Raw genomic sequence first — 9,690 nt, forward strand, 5'->3', positions numbered from 1 at the left:
AGAGAATGGGGACCTATTGTGTACCTTGTGTTGAAGGCAGAATACCCCTAAGCACAGTAGAGTTAATGGCCACTGCATCCCAGAATATTTTATCCTGTTTCTTTGATAAACAACTTAGGACCATAGTAAGCATGACTCTTATCAGAGAGGCTCTAAGCTGGCTGTTAGGGGAAAGACATTCTGTATGTGCTTTACATTTTTGTGTTGTTGCTGTCATTCTTTGTTTTGTTTTTGTTTTTTGAGATAGTCCCGCTCTGTTTCCCAGGCTGGAGCACAGAGGTGCGATCTCTGTTCACTGCAGCCTCTGCCTTCCAAGTTCAAGTGATTCTCCTGCTTCAGCCTCCCAAGTAACTGGGATTACAGGCATGCACCACCACGCCCAGCTAATTTTTGTATTTCTAGTAGAGACGGGGTTTTGCCATGTTGGCCAGGCTGGTCTTGAACTCCTGGCCTCAAGTGATCCGCCCGTCTCAGCCTCCCAAAGTGCTGGGATTATAGGCATGAGCCACCACACCCAGTGTGGTGCTCTGTGTTTTACCATAGCCTTGGCTGTGCCCATGCTTGCAAATATAATTCGAGGAGAGAAGGAACAGGGAATTTTTTCAAAAATAATGCCTTCACAATTCAGAAGAATGTATACTTTTTATAGTGTGAAGAATATTTAGACTGAGAATTGGCAATCCTCAATTCCACAGTGACTCTAGAGTCCTAATTTTTCAAGTCATTGAATTTTCTTCTTTGAGCCTTGTTCTCTTTACCTAGAAATAGCATGCATAGGCCGGGCGCGGTGGCTCACGCCTGTGATCCCAGCACTTTGGGAGGCCGAGGCAGGTGGATCACGAGGTCAGGAGATCAAGACCATGGTGAAACCCCGTCCCTACTAAAAATGCAAAAAAAATTAGCCAGACATGGTGGCGGGCACCTGTAGTCCCAGCTACTTGGGAGGCTGAAGCAGGAGAATGGCGTGAACCCAGGAGGCAGAGCTTGTGGTGAGCCGAGATCGCGCCACTGCACTCCAGCCTGGGCGACTGAGCGAGACTCCATCTCAAAAAACAAACAAAAAAAAGAAATAGCATGCATAGGACTAGAATCATGTTCTTCTTAAGGCTGAATGGAAGCATTGTGATATCTTCTTTCTTTTTTTTTTTTTTTTTTTTTTTTGCGACCCAGTCTCACTCTTGTTGTCCAGGCTGGATTGCAGTGGCATGGTCTCAGCTCACTGCCACCTCCACCTCCTGGGTTCAAGTGATTCTGCTGCCTCAGCTTCCCACGTAACCGGGATTACAAGCGTGCACCACCACACCCAGCTAATTTTTGTATTTTTAGTAGAGAGGAGGTTTCACTGTGTTGGCCAGGCTAGTCTTGAATCGCTGACCTCAAGTGATCCGCCCACCTCAGCCTCCCAAAGTGCGGGGGATTATAGGCATGAGCGATCACACCCAGCTGTAGTGATGTCTTCTAATTAACTTATTTTAATATTGAGAAAACCAAGATCCAGAAAGGTGGAAGACCTGGCTCATAGTCCTAAGACCTAGTTACTGACAGGTCTGCATTCTGAAGTCTTAACCTAGAGAGCTCCAATTATACCTGCTGAACTCTCATTTTAAAATTTACCAATTTGATGATTGCTTTCCTTTTCTCATTGAAATATGTTTTCTCAAACTAAATTTCATAATTCATGTCTTCTGGAAAAGAAAATTAAGATTATTTTCCTTTCAAAATGAGAAAATAAAATAATAGGAATCCTTATGCTGTGATTTCTAGTTGGGGAACTTCTTGTACTCTTGGACCTTCTTGACATTTTTCCACAGTGGAGACATCAGTACAGGATTGAAGCTGTGTGCATCTGTATATGTGCTTAGGTACACTCAGGCACTCTGATGCACACACACAGAGAAAATTGGGGAAGAAAACACTAGCCAAGTTGGAGTTCAGTGGAATCAGGAAAGGTTTTCTATTGGAGAATATACCTCTTCTTTCTCAGCCCTGGTACCTGAAACAAAAAGTAATTATACCTGTGGGTTAAAGCAAATGAGAAAAATGTTGAGGTACAGATGTTAATTTGGAGAAAATATTACAAGCATTGTTTTTCCTGTATCTTCCATTTTTCCTGTCATCTCCAATGACTCTTTCTTTTTTCAGTTCCCTTTCATTTTATATGTTCTCATGATGCAGGATCTTACGTTTCACTCTCACCATGTAGTTCTGCTTCACTTTATAATTAAGCTAATTTAAAAGTATCCTATCCTTGTTGTCTCCTTTTTCTCCATCTTCACTCTCTAGAAATTTTCCTAATGTCACCAGTGACTCCTGGTTGAAACATTTAATAGGTGTTTCTCAAGCCCCATCTTAATTGTGTGAGAGTTGGTGTCGGTAATTTCTCCTCCTTGAAATTCTCCCCAAGTAGCACCAGTCTTTCTTGGCTTCCCTTCTGCATTTCTGGCTTTTGTTTTATTGGCCGCTCTTACTCTACCTTCATCTCTTAAATGTATTCTTGAGAGGTGTCAGTCCACTTTTCTTTCTTTATTTTTTTTGTTTTTGTTTTTGTTTTTGTTTTTCGGAGACGGGTCTCACTCTGTCATCCAGGCTGGAGCGCAGTGGCACAGTCAGCTCACTACAGCTTCAAACTCCTGGGCTCAAGCAATCCTCCCACCTCAGCCTCTGGAGTCGCTGAGACTACAGGTGTGCACCACCAAGCACGGCTAATTTAAAAAAATTTTTTGTCGAGATGGGGTCTTGCCATGTTGCCCAGGCTGATCTCAAACTCCTGGCCTCAAGCAGTCTTCCCACTTCAGCCTCCCAAAGTGCTGCGATTACAGGTGTGAGCCACTGGGCTCAGCCAGTCCACTTCTTTTCTTACTCTATACAATCGGAGTGGTCTCATCAGGTTTTTTTCTATATATTGCCTGATCTTCCAAATCTAGACTAAATCTGTGTAACTTTGTATATCATTGTATATTTTATATCTATCTGTGTATCTTAGCTATCTACTTAATCCCTGGGGCCTTCTAACATTTTTAGATACTAAGTGAGAAAAATCTACAAGTATCTCCCATTCAACATGTGCAGAAGGGAATTCATCATCTCTCCTCCTTCCCCCAAACTTGATCCCCATCTTATCTCCTATAGCTTACTCTACCAGTGACCAGTGAGTGTAGTATTATTAACACTGCGGTACCACACTACAGCCTGGTGTTTTAATGCATTTCTCCTTCCTCCTCCTCTGCTTCTCATATTCACTAGTAAAATGCACATGTCTGAGGGTTATCCAAGAATTAGAAATCAAAAGGGGAAAAAAAGGAAGGAAATTAAGACATTAAAAGAGAACATACACTATAGAATTTGCATAATTTTAGATATTGGTATTCTTCATATAGTTCATCCCTATCTAGGTATGTGAAGAAGCATCTTGATTGTGAGATTATTGAGGACTTCTTGGCATAAATATTTGGTAGACATGGCAAAGGAAAATGAAACATTTATCAGATGAGTTTTTATGACTCAGTTCGTTTCCGGTATGAAAATCATCCTTTTAATGTAATGACTGCTTTGCTTTATAGCAAACCTTGAGATTAAATGTATTTAATCTATTAAAACATACATAGTTTTCCTAAGAAAATGTGACACAAATCTGTTTTACAACTTTTTTACTGCTTGATTTACATCATCGGCATACGGGTTTTTTTATTGCTTATCTTCAATACTGAAGTATACTGAAGAATGAAGATTTAACCGTAGTTTATATCTTGTTAATATTTACTTTTTATGTTGTTTTCTAATTTAAAATTAATTTGCTTGTGATTTTTAAATTTAATTTGTCTTGATTTCAGAATCCCTTTCTATTTGTGTGAAGCTAGGCTTAGTACAGTTGACAAAAACTTCAGCATTTATAAATGCTGTGCATTTGATAGGTTAGAAGTTTCCTAAAGACAATGAAAAGGTAATACTCATTATGCAAATTGGTAGCTTCATTTAACTATTCCTTTTCAAGTATACAGAGTTTGCATAATGCTATGCTTTATTCATTATGTCTGCAGAGGTTCTTATGGAAAGAATATATCAATGAAAGAATGAAAGTGCATAGAAAAAAGGTAACAGCTAATGATTTCTTAACATGAGGGATATGGTCCAAACTAATAGTTTTTTCTCCCCTAAAAATGAGAACCAAAACCTACCAATTTTTGTGAAGCTTATAAAAGGGGGTAGAGGCCTATATGCTGACAGAACTCTGATTTTGATACCACCAAATTTATCTGTAGTTCAATGTGGATTAAATTATAAGAAGTAGAAATGTTTTCTTGGCTCTCAACACATCATCCCTGAAAAAATTGTCTCTTCTGTTGGTTTGCATTCAAGGTAAAAATTAGTCAGCTTGGACAATATCGTGAAAAATTCTTAGAATAAGGATATAATTTGTCTAGAGAGGAATAGTTGGCAAATCTCAAGGAAAAAATTGCTTTATAAGAAAATTATTGCTTTTAAATCTGAAAGTCATTAACAACACTTATTTGTTCTTGTCGTTGGAGAACAGTCTTAAGGGGCTTGTTGAAGAATTTGGCATGGGAAGTTTTATTTTGCTGATGAGAGAAAACTAGAATATTGTGAAAAAAATAATTTAGTTGTATGAAACATGATAAATATTCTTTAATGTGCCTTTTCTAAGCCTCATTTCTACGTTATGTACTACAAAGACGTAGTAGCTCGACCAAGAAGGCATATTTTGGCTAGGTACAGTGGTTCATGCCTATAATCCCAGCACTTTGGGAGGCTGAGGCGGGTGGATCACCTGAGGTCAGGAGTTCAAGACCAGCCTGGCCAACATGGCAAAACCATGTCTCTATTAAAAAATGCAAAAAAGTAGCTGGGTGTGGTGGCACATGCCTGTACTTCCAGCTACTCAGGAGGCTGAAGCAGGAGAATTGCTTGAACCCAGGAGGTGGAGGCTGCATCGAGCCGAGATCGCACCGTGGCACTCCAGCTTGGGTGACAGAGCAAGACTCCATCTCAAAAAAAAAAAAAAAAGCCGTATTTTTTGAACCATGGAAATCAGTAAATTGTTACAGTACTCTATACTGTTTCCTATTAAGTAGAAGCAGAATGTAACAGAAAAGTTTTTGTAAAATCTCTAGCCCTCTGTAGAATATACTCTTTTGATGGATCTAGATATGACTCGTCTTTTCTATTGGAGAGAGACTTCTCCTTCCCCTTTGCCATTTAATTTTTAATTTAATATGTCAGATTTTCATAATAGGACTTTTTTGTTAGAAGAGAAATGCTGTTCTTATAACCCTCTGTAATATAGTGTTCCTTGCCTACTGCTCTCTGCAAAGCACCCTATTTATGATATTTTCATTAATCTGTCTCCTCCTCAACAGAATGTAAGCCCCTGTTTGTCTTGGTTGAAGGGTTTATCCTTATAGCATCTAGAACAAAAGTAGTCATATAATAAATGTTTCTTGGTTCAACTAAATATCCCTTTCAGGCTTTTCCCATTGTTTCAGTAATTTTGATTTAATTTCTGTTTAAACAATAAATGTATTTGTGTGGCATATTTGCATGGATCAACTCAACTCCTTACCCACCCCTGATTTTTGTTGTTGTTGTTATTTTGTTTTGTTTTTGATGCCTCAGCTGGCACCTAGTATTTACTTAGCCCTGTGCTTGTTGCTAAATATATAGCAGGAGATTACAATGGGCTTTGTCCCTGCCTTTATAGAACTTAATATTTCTGTAATAACACAGGTCCAGGATATCATTACCTCATGAATGGTATGTCCTCTTTTCTATATCCTGGTAGAGATGCATATCATTGCCTTGTGCCTTACATTCTTAGTAGTGTCCTTATCATACTTAATGACATTTTTAAAACGTATCTAAAATGATAAGAATCTTACCAATTAGGTTTTCAGTCTTTTTTGCATAGATTGAATTGTTAAATATTCAGTAGAATATAGTTATTTAGTTTTAGAAATTTCTAACTCATGTAAAAATATTTTCAAAAATAAGAGTTTTTTATTCATATTTCTATTCAGATAATTTCAACAAAGTCCAAGTCTTTTTGCTGATCTGTAGGAATTAAAAGGAGATTTTTCCTCTCCTTTGATATAATTTTTCTTCAATATGTGAGGCTCTGACACTGATCTCAAAAATGCCTAATGATCAAAAAATGTCATTGGCTTTTAATTTTTTAAGTTTTATTCCATTTTTCTTTCTTTAGTTTGATTTGTCAATAATATACATTATAGATTACCCTATTCTTTTAATTATATGTTGTTATATATTGTAAGCTGAAACAGCAGTAAAGCATCTTCACTGATTTTCTTTTGGATTCGAGAATAAACTCTGACCACATGGCAGCTAGCCCCTTTTCTTTAGCCAGAATTACATCCCCATTTTCCATTACCTCATTTATATATTTTTTTTACCCTCACTCTTTTATATATTTAAAATTCTTCTAAGTTCTTTGTTGATGTGTTTTCTGAAGTTTACTTTAGACCAAAGACTTATGAAATAAAAGAGCTGGGGGTGGGGTTGTGTTAATTTCATCCCCATGTTCATAGTGTTTTCTTTAAGTGCCTTGTCTTTCTAAAAAAATAAGAATAGCAGCTATACAGATCTGCATGCTAATTGTAAACGGAATCAGATTCCCCTGACAACAGTTTTGCCCGTGGTGTTTTCAACTCTGAATATTTCACAGTTTTGTAATTTTTTTAAGCAAGCTTTGGCAGGAAAATAATAATTTCAGTAACATTTATTCAACACTTAGGCCTATATAGCTGACACTGTACTTTATATAGATTATCTAATACGTAACAGCAGTTTTATAAAGTAAATGATATTATTTGTATTTTACGGGTGAAAAAACTGAGACAAAGGAGATTAAATTGACTTGCTATAAAGATATGCATTTCATTCACAGCTCAAAGAAAGCATGATGGATTACATTAAAATTTGGGGTATCTGTGTTTAGGTTAAAATTTTGAGTTCATTCATCAGTCTTTCCTATAATTATGTATAGAATTATAACTTGATACCAGTTAACTCCACTGATAAAACTAAAAAGTTGCTGGGCATGGTGGCTCATGCCTGTAATCCCAGCACATTGGGAGGCCAAGGCAGGCGGATCACCTGAGGTCAGGAGTTCGAGACTAGCCTGACCAACATGGTGAAATGCCATCTCTACTGAAAATACAAAAATTAGCTGAGTGTGGTGGCAAACGCCTGTAATCCCAGCTACTGGGGAGGCTGAGGCAGGAGAATAGCTTGAACCTAGGAGGCAGAGGTTGCAGTGAGCCAAGATCGTGCCATTGCACTTCAGCCTGGGCAACAAGAGCAAAACTCTGTATCAAGAAGAAAAAAAAACGGAAAAGTGAGCTAGTTTAAGATAAGATGGCCTTTTTTTCAGGGCAAGGTCACAGCATTGTAAGTGGAATCATTCTTTTCTTACTTGGGTGTCTTTCACAGACACTAGAATAAAAAGACTAAAAACTTGTTAGGGTATAATCTTTAACTTACTACAAAGATTAAGTTAAATACATGTAAACCATATTACTTTAGTACAGATTTATAAGTTATTTGAAATGTTTTTATGATTGCAGAAGGTTTATTCTCCTTATATTACCAGCAGGAGTCCTAAGAAATACAATGCTAAGAGAATAGCACTCTCCTATCATGACTCAGAGTTAAGTAAACAGCAGAATGAAAATTGATCTTTATACTACCAGGCATGAAGCCCAGAGATAGTGTATTTGTAGGTGTCTACCAAATTTCAAGTTGCTATCTAATTTTGGCATTTTCCAAAATCTCAAATTTTTAAATTCTGCTTCAGAGAGGTCAAGTGTTCTAGGCAATCATGGCCTCCCATTTAGTCCAGAATAGAGTCTAAATCTATTGTAGGATAAAATTCATTAACTTATTAACAGTAACAACATAAAAAATCTTTCTTGACTGGACACAGTGGCTCACACCTGTAATCCCAGTGCTTAGGGAGTCCAAGGTGGGAGAATCACTTGAGGCCTGGAGTTTGAGACCAGCCTGGGCAGGTCTTTGTAGACCCCATCACTACAAAGAAAATACAAAAATTAGCCGGGCATGGTAGCATGCATCTGTAGTCCCAGCTACTCAGGAGGCTAAGGTGGGAGGATTGCTTGAGCCCAGGAGTTCGAGGTTACAGTGAGCTAAGATCGTGTCACTACACTCCAACCTGGGTGACATAGTGGGACCCTGTCTTAAAAAAAAAAGAAAGAAAAATTTAAAAAAGAATCCTTCTATAAACCAGCTCTAAGGGAAGGTTGTAGTTCAATCTTGCCGAAGATAAGGCAAACCCATCTTTATTCCTAGATGACCTGCAAAGTAGGTAGCTCTTGGACCCTGCCTGTCACACAAATGAGCTAACCTGATCTTTTGCAAGACTCTCTTTAGGCTGAAGTTCATACTATGTCTCTAAGAAGAGTTTCTTTTTATTTGTGGTCCAGCCGCTTAACTGCCTGCTATAACAACTGGCATGGCTCTGTTAGATTTGCAAGTGAAGATAATGTATCAATGTAATTTCATACCCGAAAACTTGGATATTGTTTTGTTTTGTCTTGTTTTTTTGAGAAGGAGTCTCACTGTGTCCCCCAGGCTTGAGTGCAGAGGCGTAATCTCGGCCCACTGCAAGCAGTTCTCCTGCCTCAGACTCCCGAGTAGCTGGGATTACAGGCACATGCCACACCTGGCTAATTTTTGTGTTTTCAGTAGAGATGGGGTTTTACCATGTTGGCCAGGCTGGTCTTGAACTCCTGAACTCAAGTGATCCACCTGCCTCGGCCTCCCAGAGTCTTGGGCTTACAGGCGTAAGCCACCGTGCCCAGCCCAGGTATTGTTTTTAAAACACATTTGTTAATCACATACTCTATGCAAGGTGCTATGATTTGTATTGCAGAAAGTACGTAGATCAGTAGTAATAATATGATAGTTTAAATCTACTGAGTACTTACACGTGTCAAGCATTATTCTTAATGTTTTACCTGTATTAACTCATTTATTTGATCGTCACAAAAACCACATGAGCTAGATATTATACCCCATTTTATAGACAGGAAAGCTGAGCCAGGAGTTTATAAATTGCTCAAGGTAACACAACTAGCAAGTGGTAGAGCTGGGCCACGGACCCAAGCAGTTCTGACTTCAGAACCTACACTAACTATCATATAATACCACTTCTTATTTTCTTCTCTCAAGAAACTTAGTTGCCCAAGTTATTATGCTGTCTAGGAACTTCAGAGTAAAATAAATCAGCCCTCTGAAGGAGAGCAGAATGGGCCCATTGGCTAAGGCAGTTTAGCATTCAGCCTACTTTTCCAAGGTTGTGTGTTAACTTTCACATTCTAGTTTTAATAATGTTCTTCTGTGAAAATTCTGTAAGACTTGTCTTTGATAAAGTTTTGGATGTTTAAATGAAATGATACAGTGCTTTCAATAACTGAGATGCCTTGGTAAAGTTTTATTCACTTAAGATTTGGTATAGCAGTTAGATGCCCAGTTCCTTCCAGGAATCTTATTACAGATTCTTCGGTTCTGGAGGAAGAGGAGAGGGACTGAAAAACCAGTTTAAGAGGACCACAGGTAAAACAAATAATAATGCCACTATGAGGTTTGGATATTTTGTTTAATTTGTTTCACCAGAAGTTTTATTTTGAGATGTGGTAG

General features: G+C 38.1%; 1 protein-coding gene across 1 annotated transcript in view; it reads left to right on the plus strand.

Annotated features, from left to right (window-relative positions):
• The window catches only part of RALGPS2 (Ral GEF with PH domain and SH3 binding motif 2), a 183,128-nt gene that overhangs the window by 100,726 nt on the left and 72,712 nt on the right, over positions 1-9,690 (plus strand). The window lies entirely within an intron of this gene.

The sequence above is a fragment of the Colobus angolensis genome, unplaced genomic scaffold (assembly GCF_000951035.1).
Source record: "Colobus angolensis palliatus isolate OR3802 unplaced genomic scaffold, Cang.pa_1.0 Scaffold59, whole genome shotgun sequence".
Classification (NCBI taxonomy): Eukaryota; Metazoa; Chordata; class Mammalia; order Primates; family Cercopithecidae; genus Colobus; species Colobus angolensis.